Genomic DNA, 13922 nt, shown 5'->3' on the forward strand with positions numbered 1-13922 from the left:
ACACAAGAATCTAACCGTCACAAAAATTCACCACCAAGGGGTCATTAGCAAATCACTGATGATTCAAGAGCAATTTGATGCTGTTGTATGTAGCTGTAATAACAAAACAGTATTTGAGTTCATCTCTTTAGCCTCTATCTCAGTTGGTGTGTGCCGGGGAAGCAAAACAGATGTACAACTGTGATGTTCCAGAGAAGCTGATTCACTTCACACACAGGGCAAGTGAGAAGAAGCACACAGTCAACAACGTGGATCTCTCCATGACTTAACTGTCAAGACTTCTCACACCTCCTTTGGGAATGAGAGTGAAAAGAAGGGATGGGAGGCTGATTCATGATGACAGAAGGAGGCTGTCATGGGAAGCGGTAGAGCTGAAAAATATGTAAGACTGTGAAAAAACAACTAAAAAAGATTAAACCGTGCAGAGTAGAAGTGATCATACAAGAAGAGTGAGAGAGAAAAATACAAGAAAGAGATGGAAATCCAAAATATGACACAATGTGTGACAGTAGTGGGTGGACCTGACTGGGCTGGGTGTCCACAATAAGCCTCTGTTTTTGGCAAATGTGTGTTTGTATGTGTATATGCGTGCCACCAAGGACAGTCCCGTGCCCTGCACAAACACTGCCCTTGTGTTGCCCTTGCCTGGCCAGCTTGGCCTCACAGACCAACACACACAGGATCACAAACACAAAATACAGAGGCTGGGAGGGAGCCGTGCAGTCACATGGTGCTGGTCATGTTTTTGCTTTGTTGGACCCGTAGCTTCAGGCGGCTTGCTCACACCTTCAGAGACTTCCACAAACACATAAACATACACAAACATCCTCACACAATGGATCAATGCTTCAACACATAATGTGCAAATGAAATGTTTTGTTAGTCTAAAAAAGAAAAAAATATTAAACTCTACTACAATAAAAACCCACTAGAAAGCAAAGCAGGCAAACATAGCAAACTATGCAAACTTTAGTCACACTTATTCAAAGCTTGCTCCGATATCTGATTCTGTGAAACAGGAAAAGAGGAAATTAAATACAGGCATGTGTATACAAAGACATAATGATTAATTTTTATTGGTTCTTGATGTGGGATCACACCGACATGATGACACATTGTATTTTTCTAAAAATCTTTCATTCAACTTTTCCATGAATACACTGGATGCCATGAAAAATAAACAAAAGAGCTATTACGAGTACAAAAACATCAGACTTCCTTGTTTACTCTCTTTTAGAAGGATCATTTGAATATCTGGAGTTAAGTGGTCAAAGCTCCACCTTTAATTGTCTCTACAGATGATGCACATGCTACTGACTGGAGATGCATAGAACAGTTCTTCTTGTTTTGATGTTAAGTTGGATTGCATACAAACAGCTGCTCTATTAGGGTGACATAAGGATTAGCCTTTGTTTGATTGGACACAACAGCTTCTTTTCTGACTACGACCAAGAACACTATCCTTGGAAACTCTGACAAAGAAGCAACAATGAAAAGCTGTCACTGGAGTGCCCATGTAGTGGACAGCCATTTTTACACTTGGGGTCAGTAATTTTCCAATTAAGACAGAGTTAACCTGTTAATTGACCTTTTCCTTCTAGTAGCTTATAAAGTGGAAATAAGACCTGATGTTACAAGTCACTATTAAACATAAACTAAACTACTATTTTTTCCAAATGACTCAGTCAACTGTAAACTCCATAAAAAATATCATAGAGCTTAAGATGATGTGTTCAAATGGACCGATTTGTTAAACAATTTAAAACTCAAGTATTCAACAAAGTGTTATTAGCATCTAAACGGCCAAAGTCTGATCAGTTTGGTAAATCACAAGCTTTATCATATATCAATTCAGCAGATATCAACAACCATGTTTAAATGGACAAAAGTATTCATATTAAAAGCCTGATTGAAATGAAAATGATTCATATAAACATATCAGAAGATTTTAAACTGTTAATTCTCATTTAGATCAAAATTTCATCTAGACTGAGATGGTTTGGGTATTCAGAATCTTGATCCTATCGGTGTGCATGAAAACAATATTCCGAATGTTCGGTAGAAATTATCTGTACTGCACATGATAGTTATGTCAGCCAGTCCTCAATGTAACATAATCCGTAACATAAAACGTTGGTTCCACTCAGGAACCGGTTCTAATTTTTCCAAAGAACCGGAATCATGTGCCACTGGGTTTATCGATGCTCTCTATCAGAGTCAACAGGTGCTGGCCAGCACGCTGACTATAAATAAGCAGATGTGCTTATTGTCAGGAGAGGCGATCCAGAGCATGGCTAAATTTAACTGACAAACATGACAGTGGCACAAGCTCTAATGTCTGTTATGGAAGACCAATAATAGTAACCGATGATAGGACAGACCTATATCCTTGTGCGGAGGAGTATGCACCCTAATCACTGCTCCGTGTTTCTTCCGTAAGTGGATTAAAGTACTCTCTGGAGGTCTGCTTCATGTGCAGATTCTTTGAATTCAGTCGTCACAATAATGGGATAACTTCCTGCTTTCTGTGGATTTCAGAGAGTTCATCACTGACGAGCTGTGAGTTTTCCTCCTTCAGGTGAAAATATTCCTTCTGTTTCTGTCTGGAGGCTGTTAGCAGCTCGTTAAATTAGCCATGAGCTCACCTGTGTTTCTGTGCTTCATGGAGACTTTAGTAAGCTGTACACTGTTAATTAGATTCGTTCTGAGTGAAGTGGTGAAACAGTTATCAGGGGCAGAAGGGTGAATTGTGACCTGCTTTCTGTGTGCACATCGGGCCATGTGCAATACAGAGAACAGAGGAGAAATTTTGTTTTATTCCATGAAATCTAGAAATGGGCTGTAGCACAAAGCTGGAGGCAAAAAAAACCTCAGACACCGGCAGCACGTCAGGCAAAGCCGTGCAGCAGGTCTGATCTGCTCTGGCTGGGACCTCTAAATAGTTGTTTTAGCCTCATAGTAAATAGTGTAAATTGGCATAACAGTATAAATATTATTACTTTCTTTCCACATGCCGCTTTGTGCACATCGGCAGTGTGCATGTGGTTGACAGGTGCGAAGAGAAGGCAGGATCACCTTCATAAACTCCGCTAGACGTTCCTCTGTAGAAACCCCTTTAAGTTGTGTGTGTTTCAGTGAACTTCTAGAAGATGTGGACGTTTATTCTTACAAGGTCCCGTATGATGTACAATCCAGCAAAATTCCATCTCTGCATACCACCTTTTACAGATGATCTGATCAAGAATGATGAGAACCTAAAAATACAACAGAGCAAAATCCAGTGTGGTCAAAATGACCACCTGTGGCTGAAATAGATTCAAATGATCATATTTCCTCTGTTTATACTAAATATTAAAAATTATTAACTTATTTATTTAAATAGTTTCAGAAAAAGTCTGAGACCAGCACCTTGTGATTTTATTGGAGAAAGTTACCGAATATGCAAATTTTACAACTGTCAAAATTACCATGGTGGTCGTTCTCGTGTTAAATGCATCTAATGTGTACAAAATAAAGATTTACTACAAATATATATTCATCACTACAGATCTGAACTGCAGGTAAAGTTTAGTGGCCATTTCTGTGAGGTGCAGTCACACTGGTTGAGTGTTAGTGAGGTGATTAAATAATTAAATGTGGTAGAGGGAGGGAGGGGGGAGAGGCTGAAAATCCTAGAAATTCTAGTCACAATACAGTCAGTGTTTGTGTTATTGCCTTCTTGGTTGATTTTGTGTAAATATCTACAGAGTTTTTATATTCATATATTTATCCTTTTCAGACCAGATCTGTAGTTTTGGCTTCCAGGTCAGTTTGAGCTGAGTAATTTTCTTTACAGTGTGTGGAGTTGACAAAGATTCTAAACTCACATTTACTCATTTTAGATATTAAATAAACAATTTTTTGACATCGTAAATCTGTTTTGTAGGTATTTGTTTCTTCTTCTTAAAAAATTGGGTCAGGAATTGATGAGGGAATTTATGAAGAACCAGATCGATAGCTAGAATTGATAATGTTGATATCAATAAAATGTTATCAATTCCCATTCCTACCTCACCTTCCAACTTTTATTGCACTTGTCCCTTGACTTGTCCCCTTTTATTGCACTTCAGAAAAAGATGCAAGTAGTGGAAGACATGGTGAGACCAAACCAGAGTTTTTGAATTAATTAAAAATTATTAAGGGTGAAAAACTAAAATGAGTAAGATGGGAATAAAAATGCACATGCAGCTGTGCTTGTTTCCATCAGAAATCACAGTTTCTTCTTCTACTGCAGACAGCAGTACAATTCTGTGCATGTAAAAATGGTTTATTCCATTCAAACATCGATTGGAAAATCTTTTTCTTTAAGGTTAAGGGAACCTCTTGATCAGAATTGTAATCTGATGTAAGAAACTTTGTGCACGTAAACATGGCTAATGATAACGACTGGATGCTTGCATATAACACAAATTCTTCAATGATATAAACTGGATTAGATTTAATTGAATTCAGGAGCCAACGATCGATGAGATGATATAAATTGCAGATTTAATTTGATCAATACAATTAAGCTTTTTCCTTAGCTTGGCCGTTTTTTACAAACTGACATTTTGTGAACACAACTATGTGGATTACAACGAATTTACTTTAATAACTGGATTACAGCAAATTGAACTGCATTTCAAAAAGTGCCTTTAAGATGACCTTTGTCGTGAACTGTTGCTAAATAAATCAAACCAAACTAAATTTAATTAAAATGGTGATATCTTACTAAACTTATTCAAAAAGTAAAAAGCATTTTCTTTAGATTGTTTTCACATGAGAAGCAAATATTACATTTTCACCATCAGCTGACATGGAGCACAGATTCTGAATTTAATAATCCAGCCATTTTTTAAAATGGTTGTTAGTTGATATAGTGTTGGGCTTTTGAACAACACTGCAGAGTGGCCAAATAAAGAATAATACAGAGTGGAGTAGCTCCAGGTCACTGTGATGAAAACAACTAGATGCAAAATGGTTCTTCAAAAACGGGAAGTTTGAAAATAGATTTATAGAAAATCCCAGCCTGTAACACGCAGCCTACGCAGGACCACAGCCTTTAGTTAAATCATGAAACGGTGGAAAGACTGAAGAGAAACTGACAAAAATAACACTGAGCAGCTCTGAATGTAGCAGAGATTGCTCCCACACACACCACTAATTTTTTAGCACTGATATCCCAGCATCTTGCCAAGCTGCCATTTATCTCCTGCATAAACAAAGGGCCACACATTGGCATTGACAGACAAACATACACATGCACACACAAGACTGGAAATGGGAGAAATGTCTTGGCTCCAGCCCTCATTTTGCTGAGGAGGTGACTGGGTTGCTGAGAACATTTAGCTGCAGTAAATGACACGCTGATGTCCGCCTCTTCAGTTTTTACATCCATCCATCTGTCCAGACTATGCAAACTGCTCTGCCACTTTTGCAAACATGACCAGGCTACTATAATATAACAGCATGTGCTGTAAACAACCTTCTTTACTCTGTCCATGTAATTAGTTAAAAACATCAGCACTTGCTCTATTGTCCAGCTAACACCATTGACTAGTCTAAATATAAGTTATAACACTGCTGGTAGTGAGGTCAGTGCCATGAGTATAATGCCAAATCAACATGCTCCAAAGAATTAGCTGAAGGGCAGGGCTTCCTTGGATTGTTAGCAAAAGGGTTATGGCAGTATGCATGATTTTAATGTTAGAAAGAAAGAACAAGGGGGAAAAATGCATAAGTTAGGTGATAGTCTTGTGTGGTTGCTTAAGCTTCGTTTGGTCTGTGGTGGTAAAGTGGTAGTGTCAGAGGGAAGATGAGCAATAACAGAACCTAGAATGAGTTATTGTCCTGAGCTATTTTTCTACATCTGAGTAGGAGTGAAGAAAGGGAGGGGGGAGAAAACAGAGAGCAGGTGGGAGGCATCTGTACTGATTATTGGTGCTTATTGGCCACCTGCACAGACTGATAGCATGAAATGTAGTTATCATTGCTGATAGATGCCTCTTTTTGCATTACAACATTCTCAAAGTTAACCACGTGTTTACCCAGCAAGAACTTACGGGGAAATATAACTAATAAAAAAAGAGCAGGAAACACAACTCTTCCTTGTTCATAAGCCAAGATAAATACACCTCAGGATTGTAACAGTTATTATGAGAAGATTGGGCAATTGTTTTCCTATGTCACATCATTCCCACATCCTTATTTTCCCACAAACAAAAATAAGTCTGATTTATCTTGACTTCCTAAAAACTAGAGACCCACTTTCAAGTTGAAATCATGGTTAAAACTTTTTCTTTTCTATTAGCATCTGCACCACCAGTGCCATAACTAAAATGTTTCATTTGGTGAAAAATTAGCCTCTAAAATATTTAACAAAACAGAGAGTAATGGAGAGACGATGAAGGCTGGGGTTTACTGAGTCTATAAGTGACAGAGAAATAGTATTGGAGAGTTTTTCTGCAGCGTTTAAGCAACCTGAGCCAGCTTACTTCATGACGAGCTTGTGCCTAAATAAAGAATTAACTGCATCTTGCTGAATTATCAATACATTTATTTTTCTACACAGGACTTAATCAAATTTGTAATAATTATAATTAATTTTGATCCAATTAATTTTATTAATAAAAAGTAAATGGAAATGTGGCCAGTTTACTGGAAGGTTACATTTGCCACAGCATTTCCCAGCTCTGCAAAAGAACCAAAAGTAAAAACAAACAAGTACCTGAACTCGTAATAAGTTAAAACAGACGTCAGCATTTTTTGACTTATTAAAAAAAAACAATGACAGAATTCCAGCCAGCGTCCTCCTGTTACTTGCAATGAGCAAAATAATCTCTCATTATGTGCTTCTGCTTGGAGCACACATGAAGCGATCAGCCAGTCATTTGATTTAAAATGAGTGTTTATGGAGACAGAAGATCCTGTGGCACTGGGAAGGACCAGAGACCTGTCCTGGGTGTAACCTGCCTTTCACTTGGTAGGCTCCAACCCCTGGAGATCTAGCATTGGAAAAAGTGGGTAACGGTTGAATGGATGAACATTATGTGGCACTGACACACATCACATTGGAACTATCCTACCTGGTTTCCCAAACACATGGATTTGGTTAACAGTGTCGGTATCACTGTGTCAATGAAATATGTTAAAGACAGGATGCATTGCATCTTAAATACAAAGTGCAAAACACAGCACAGAAGCCCTGGTTCGCAGACTCAACATGGACAGAAATCCTTGGCAATAAGCTGTAAAAAAGTTTGCAATGTGCTTCCCCCTTTCCAAGTTACAATGAAGCTTTAACACACACATGCTTAGACAGGGCTCTTCATCTCTGGTCCTTGAGGGCCACTGTCTTGCATGAAGTGTATCCAACACAATGACCCATTAGTTTGAGTCAGATTTGTTAAGGCAGGGGTACATCTTAAACCTGCAGGACAGTGTGCCTTGAGGAGCATCCTCTGTTTGGAAGAGCAGGCTGTTTTTACTCTACCCTGGCTGGAAAAGTGGAATTTTTGTTCATTTATGAACCCCAAGGTACTTTCACATATTATGACTTTAAATGTGGAGGGTGCCAGTCAAATTTCTCCTTAAAATATCGTGTGTCTAAATTTGATGTTTTGTGAATTGATTTAAAATCTTTGTGTATCAATGCATCAAAATTTGATCCTTTCTTCTTCCCCTAGCATGTCCCAAAACAGGTCAATGTGATTAGAGGTATTAATGGTCATGGTGGAAAAAGATTTCTTCTTACATTTTAAATTATTCTCATATTTTAGATTTTAAACAAAAAATGTCAGTAACATCATCATTATGAGCTCAAGAATTTGTGCCAACTTGAGGGCATAAAATGTCTTATTTAAACAAAACTGGGAGGATTTGTTTCAAAACAATTGACTTGTAAGAAAATAACCCAATTATCAAATTATCTATGGTCTTAACTTTTTGATTTACATAATAGATTTGGCAAAACCAAAGGTTTAATTAATAGATTGATCAGTAGACCTGAAATTGCTGTAACTGTTCATTTGACACAACAACAACTGGTAACCCAGCAGTAGATCCTCGTTTCTGTAAACAGTCTGGCGTAACACAATCCAAGATTCAGCCCTCATGGGTCAAGGGAGATGCAAGAAAAAAAAATGCTAAAATTTTCAGAAATGGACAAGTCGTAGCGACCTGGAAATAAGTAAACACACCATATGACATTTTTGTGCTTTCCAGGCAAATGTCATAGTAATAAAAGCACTGAGGAGGACATGATGCATCCAGATTGATGTAATACTTGTTGACTGAATGAGTGTAACACCAATCTCTGATATGAAAGCTTGTTGGATGACTTTCCCACATTCCTCGCCTGTCAGGACGAGACTATTCTCCCAGATTCCAGCTAAGTCTGCACTCAGTTCCTCTGCTCCGTCTTTCACACAGTAGCACGCAAACACACACACACGCACCTACAGAAGCATCACAGATAAAATGGGTCAAGATTATTACAAGCGGCAGCATGCTCAAACTCAAACAGAGGTCTTACCTGCTGTTTCCTGAAATGTCTTATTTCCTGTGCTTCTGTTCCTCGTGGGGGTGGTTTAGATAGCTTCTGGGATGCTGCATCTGATGAACGAGATAAACAAAACCTTTAGAAGAGCGGGTAAAAATATGTTAAAAGTATTTCAGAAAAGGCAGAATATAAGTTTAAGAATATACTCATTCTTAACTACTGTAACCACATTAAGTGTATGAAAAGCAATATGTGTATCAGACAAAGGAAGCAAAGCAAGATGTGTTCAGTGTGTGAGAAACTATGCAGCAAACACAAGTATGCACATCTGATTAGCTCAATGGCCCCGGCTGCCCCATAATGCCAGATAAGGCAACAGACCTCCCTTAGCTCACTTATCTATTCCCACCACCTCCTTCTTCAGCTACACCTTTTTTTTCTCAAGATCCTGGATGAGACACCTTGAGAGAAATTGCTGACACAAGAGATCGCTTCAGTACTTGTGCAACAACATTCATCTGGCAGTTTTTTATGCATGAAAGACTGAAAACTAAAACAGCTGAGTCCCAATATGGGGGTGGGGGGGGAGGATTGTGCAAGTAAAATAACTGAAACACTACGACTGAAAATAAGTGTATGATTAACTTTTATCAGTTTAAGGTCATGTTTATTCCAAACGAGTAAAATAACTGCATGCAACAACTTCCTAACTTTCTAAGGGCCTAACACAGTGTGGCAAAAATCACTTACACTCACTACTATGGAGAATGTAGAGTGACCAATTAATCTAACATACATGTCTTTGGACTGTGGGAGAAAGCCGGAGTACCCAGAGAGAACATGCAAACTCCACACAGAAAGACTGGGCTATTATGTATAGCATCCATGTAACATTTACTAGATAACTGATGAAAAAGTCTGTCAGTAATCGATTTTAAGGGTCTTTGTCTATTTGTACATCTGTTGCTGGTCTGGTCATTTAGAGAGAGTGGGAGGGGTACAAGTAAATAAAATCATTTACTGTTAAGCTACAAGATGTAGCTGCAACAAGCAATTTACATGTTATGATCCTGGGGAAGTTTAACTTAAAAAAAAAAAAAAAGATTTTCTGATTTTATTAGTTGTCAACAAAAAACTGTAGATTGATCTCCATGTAAAACAGTGGAGCATTTTACCAAGAAGATCCAAGAGGTGCAGCATTTATGCTTTCTCCTATGTGCCCTCACTCGATGGGTGCATCTCATCGGTCCATTTTGTGCTGTCAAGTGTCTACTCTCTCCTCCATATACCTTCCAGTGACCCTTAAATCTATTATAAATTGCCATCTAGAAGGTACTATAAGCCATTGTTTCTCAGTCCTGGTCCTGGGGGCCCCTGTCTCGCCTGTTTTAGAGGTTTTTGATTCAAGGGCACCTGATTCAGATTAACTGAATTGCTAATCAAGTGCTTTGCAAGCCTGCTTATGAGAAAGTACGGAAACATCTAAAACATGCAGGGCAGGAATCCCCATGGACCAGGATCGAGAAACATTGCTATAAGCTAGGATATATTAGTGTCTCCTGTGCTGAAGACTATAACAGTCATGGTGTTAAAAAGACTCATTATCCCACCATGCAAATGAAAGTAGGCAGGACTAAAACTCAAGAAGGGGAGATGAAGGAATGACTTAGGATCAGGGGAATGTCTTTTTTGTTCTCTTGTGTGGCTAACTTCAGCAAACAAGTTAGTCCCATCACAACTGCACAGACTTAAATACAAACTCCACACAAGTACAAATAAAAAAAAAATGTATCTGATGAAGCCCGTGTCTAATCTAACAACAGTGGAGGAAAGCTAGACTCAATCCCGCATGACCAGGGAGAGCAACCACATATGGAAACAACAAAATGCTTAACTTGAGTTGGCTTTTTGGCAAACAATGTTATTAATAATTACCACTTAACTTTGGTTTAAAAAAGAGCACAGTATATGATAGTTATTTATTTATATTCACATGATGTGGACCAATTGTATTATTTTTTATTTTTTGTATGTATGCATCTTACTGAAAAAATAACCAAGGCAGCCTGAGGCCTCTCCCACTGTAGAGTCCCCCTAAAGTTCAAAGAGCTGCCACTACCGAAGCCAAGATGTGAACTAAGTGATATGGAAAACAAATATGCTATGGGCAAAAAAAAAACAACAAAAAAAAAAACAAAACACACAAGCTGATGACACGCAACATACACACTGACTGAGGCCAGTAAACTTCCTGTTTTCCCCTGTGGTTATGATGTCCTATCTTGCTCATCAGGGTGTAACACAGAGGTTTGCAAGAATAACTGTGGGGAAAGGGTGCGAGTCAAAAATGTTTTCTGTACAAGCACGAGGATATGCTTAAACAGGGTGCAGGGGAAATTCATAGAAATAATCTACCAATAAAATAGTTATTTAAAAAAAAAGTTGTGTATTCCCACACACAGCTGAAGTACAGCAACACTTAGGGTAACCAGTTCCAGGAAGTGCACTGTTTAACAATGATAACATCTCAGCGCAGAGACAGTCAATGTTTAACTCCCTGACTTTATTCAACTTAAAGGGTCACATGATCTACTGCAAGTATGTGGGTGGGTGGGTGAGAAAGTTACAGTGATTTTTAGGGAGAACATTTAAGTGTAAGAGAGACAGAGGGTTCATTATGGAGCGGTTGAGAGATGACGTTTTTGCTGGAGGACAAACCCAAACTTAGCTCTGCTAGTGTTTTCGGAAAACAACTTCACAGTGATGCTAAAGTTGATTTTTTTTTTAGTTTTTATGTGTGTGCCAAAATATATTCAACTGAAGACAAAAAAATGAATCTGGGATATCAAACCACAGACCTCTAAATAGATTTATTCAAAGCCTTAAGCTGGACACAAACCATATTTTTGTTTTCCAGAAACAAGAAAATCCAAATGTCTTAGTGTTCTTTCTTTTTTTCCATTTATTTCTTTTTGTTCATTTGACAGGGAAATGCAATAAGAAATAAGGACTTTTCCCTTTACACAGCAGATACTAACATGAAGGTGGGTAGTCTTGTCAATGACATGAAATGGGGCAGAGAGGGAAATGAAATATGGTGACAAGTCAGTTGGCAGAGGTAAGCATCTCATTTGTCTTGTAACTATAGTTTAGATACATAACTAATCATACAGCCCCAAACAGAATCTAATTTTCCAGGCATACCCCTCAGATTATACTTAATTTTCTTCAGGACTAGGTACAGCATGAGGTCCTTATGCCACAAGGAAGCTTTGGGGATAAATGGAGAGTTCCACTCCAGCAAAATTCTTCCATATTCTAATACGTATGCAAATGTGATACTATCTTTAATCTTACTCCTAACTATTTGAGGATCTGATAATACTCCAAAAATGGCCAATTCTGCACGTGGCGTCAGCTTTATATTTAGTGCCTCTTTAGGATATGTGAAGAAAGTTTCCAGTAATCTCGCAGATGGGAACAGGGCCAAAACATGTGTCATGTTTGCTGGTGTCATGTGACATCTTTTACATGTATGTTCGATATTGGAATAAATTTTGGAGGGTTTTGAATTGGTAAAATAAAGATGGTGGACAACCTTACATTGTATCAAACTGAGCCTGGAGCAAGATAAACTGTTGTTTACTCGAGTTAGTGCAGATTCCTAGTCAGTGTCATTAATAACCTGCCAAGTTCTCCTTCCCAGTCTTTTCTGATTTTATCAACAGATGTCTTACTAAGACGTGAGATTAAGGTGTACATTTTGGAGATAAAGCTTTTCTGATTTATGGGGATGTCCAAAATTGAATCAGTTATTGAATAATGTGGAATATATTGAGGAAAGTGGTGCTATTTTACTTAACAAAGTTACAGACATGAAAGTATTGGAGTAGGTGGGATATTGGAAGGTTGAATTTTTTATATAATTCACTGAAGCTAGAGAAGCCATTATTAGTATAGAGGTCCCTTAGCTTGACAAGGCCTGAACTCTGCCATATTAAATAGGCTGGCTGTACTAGAAGGGAGAAAGAGATGACTATCATGGATGGGGCTATGATTAGACAGCCCCTGGGGTCCAAAAGTATATCTAAATTGAGAGCAAAATTTTGAGGGTGGAGACGACAATTGGGTTACATGTAAGCTGAGATGTTTGAAAGGGCAACTTCAAAGTAAGCAAATCTAAAAGTGAAATAGAACATGATTTAGCTTCTAGTTTGCACCAATTTAGTTCAGGTTCTTGGATCCAAAGAGTCATTTTGTGTGTTAGCTGCCCAACAGTAAAGTCTTAAGTTAGGGAGTGTCAAACCACCTATGGACCTATGCCTTTGTAAAAACTCTTTCCTTATTCTGGAAGTTTTGCATATAAAAGATTAAATTAATTTCTTAATAACACAAAAAAGGAATTGGGTAAAGAGATCAGAAGACACTGGAAAAGCGTTCTACTCTAACGCTCAGTTTTCTAAGCTGGCACCCTTAATGGTTTGTTTCACACAAGCACTTGGGAAGGCCCCGACAGAAACTGAAAAAAGCAGATACTTTTGAAAAAATACTTTTTAGTAATTGTATTAGGTATCTATTTCTAAAAGTAATTGCCGTAACTTCTGAGTATTAGAAACTTAATAAAAAAGGGAGCAATATAAGAGCAGCAAATTGGAACATCTGTGGTATAAAACTCCAGGACACTGGATCCACCACACCCCTCCTAATCCACATTAAAACACACCTGGAGAGGTTAGTCACTGTAATATAAACGCTAACGTTAGCATCTATGTTAGCAACGAGCTAAGTGCTACACCGGTGTAAACGTTATGGTGCGTTCCAGCTAGCTCATAAGTCTGAGCAATCAAGAGTAGGTGACATCATTGCTAGGTTTGGTGTTTAAGCTGCACCAACCCGAAATAATTTTGGTGATAATGATTAATAAACCACATATTAACGCAAATTTTCATTACAAGATGGACATAATGTAATTTGCTGCTGTTTACACCAGAAACTGAATAGATATAAAATATATTATATATTAATATATATTATTGAGATACTGTCCTGCAGGTTTTACGTGTTGACCTGAATACACCCGAGTGAAATGTTTAATGGGTCATTAAGAGGCTTGTGCAGAACTTAAATTTTTCTGAACCAGGTGTGTAGCGGCAGGGACGCATCTAAAACCTGCAGGACAGGTGGTGATCCTGAACTAAAGTGCAGCATATTGGCCCTCCTCTACATTCAGGAAAAAAAATGCTATGAACTGCAGTAATAATATTTTAAATTTCTCTGTGGGTCCAAATGGAGTTTAGTTCACCTTAAAAACTATATTTACTTACCTGAATATAATCCTGAGTTCAATAAATTGTCCAGAGAGGAGGGACAAAGCATTTGTCAGTTCAAATCAGAGCTGTTCCTA

General features: G+C 38.1%; 1 protein-coding gene across 1 annotated transcript in view; it reads right to left on the bottom strand.

Moving 5' to 3' along the window:
• Positions 1 to 13922, bottom strand: part of pik3cb (phosphatidylinositol-4,5-bisphosphate 3-kinase, catalytic subunit beta) — a 60956-nt gene that overhangs the window by 37007 nt on the left and 10027 nt on the right. The window contains exon 2 of the mRNA XM_041994481.1: positions 8552 to 8631. The gene's annotated coding sequence lies outside the window, so the exon portion shown is untranslated. The remainder of the gene's footprint in view (positions 1 to 8551; positions 8632 to 13922) is intronic.

The sequence above is a fragment of the Melanotaenia boesemani genome, chromosome 9, assembly GCF_017639745.1.
Source record: "Melanotaenia boesemani isolate fMelBoe1 chromosome 9, fMelBoe1.pri, whole genome shotgun sequence".
NCBI classification, from domain to species: domain Eukaryota; kingdom Metazoa; phylum Chordata; class Actinopteri; order Atheriniformes; family Melanotaeniidae; genus Melanotaenia; species Melanotaenia boesemani.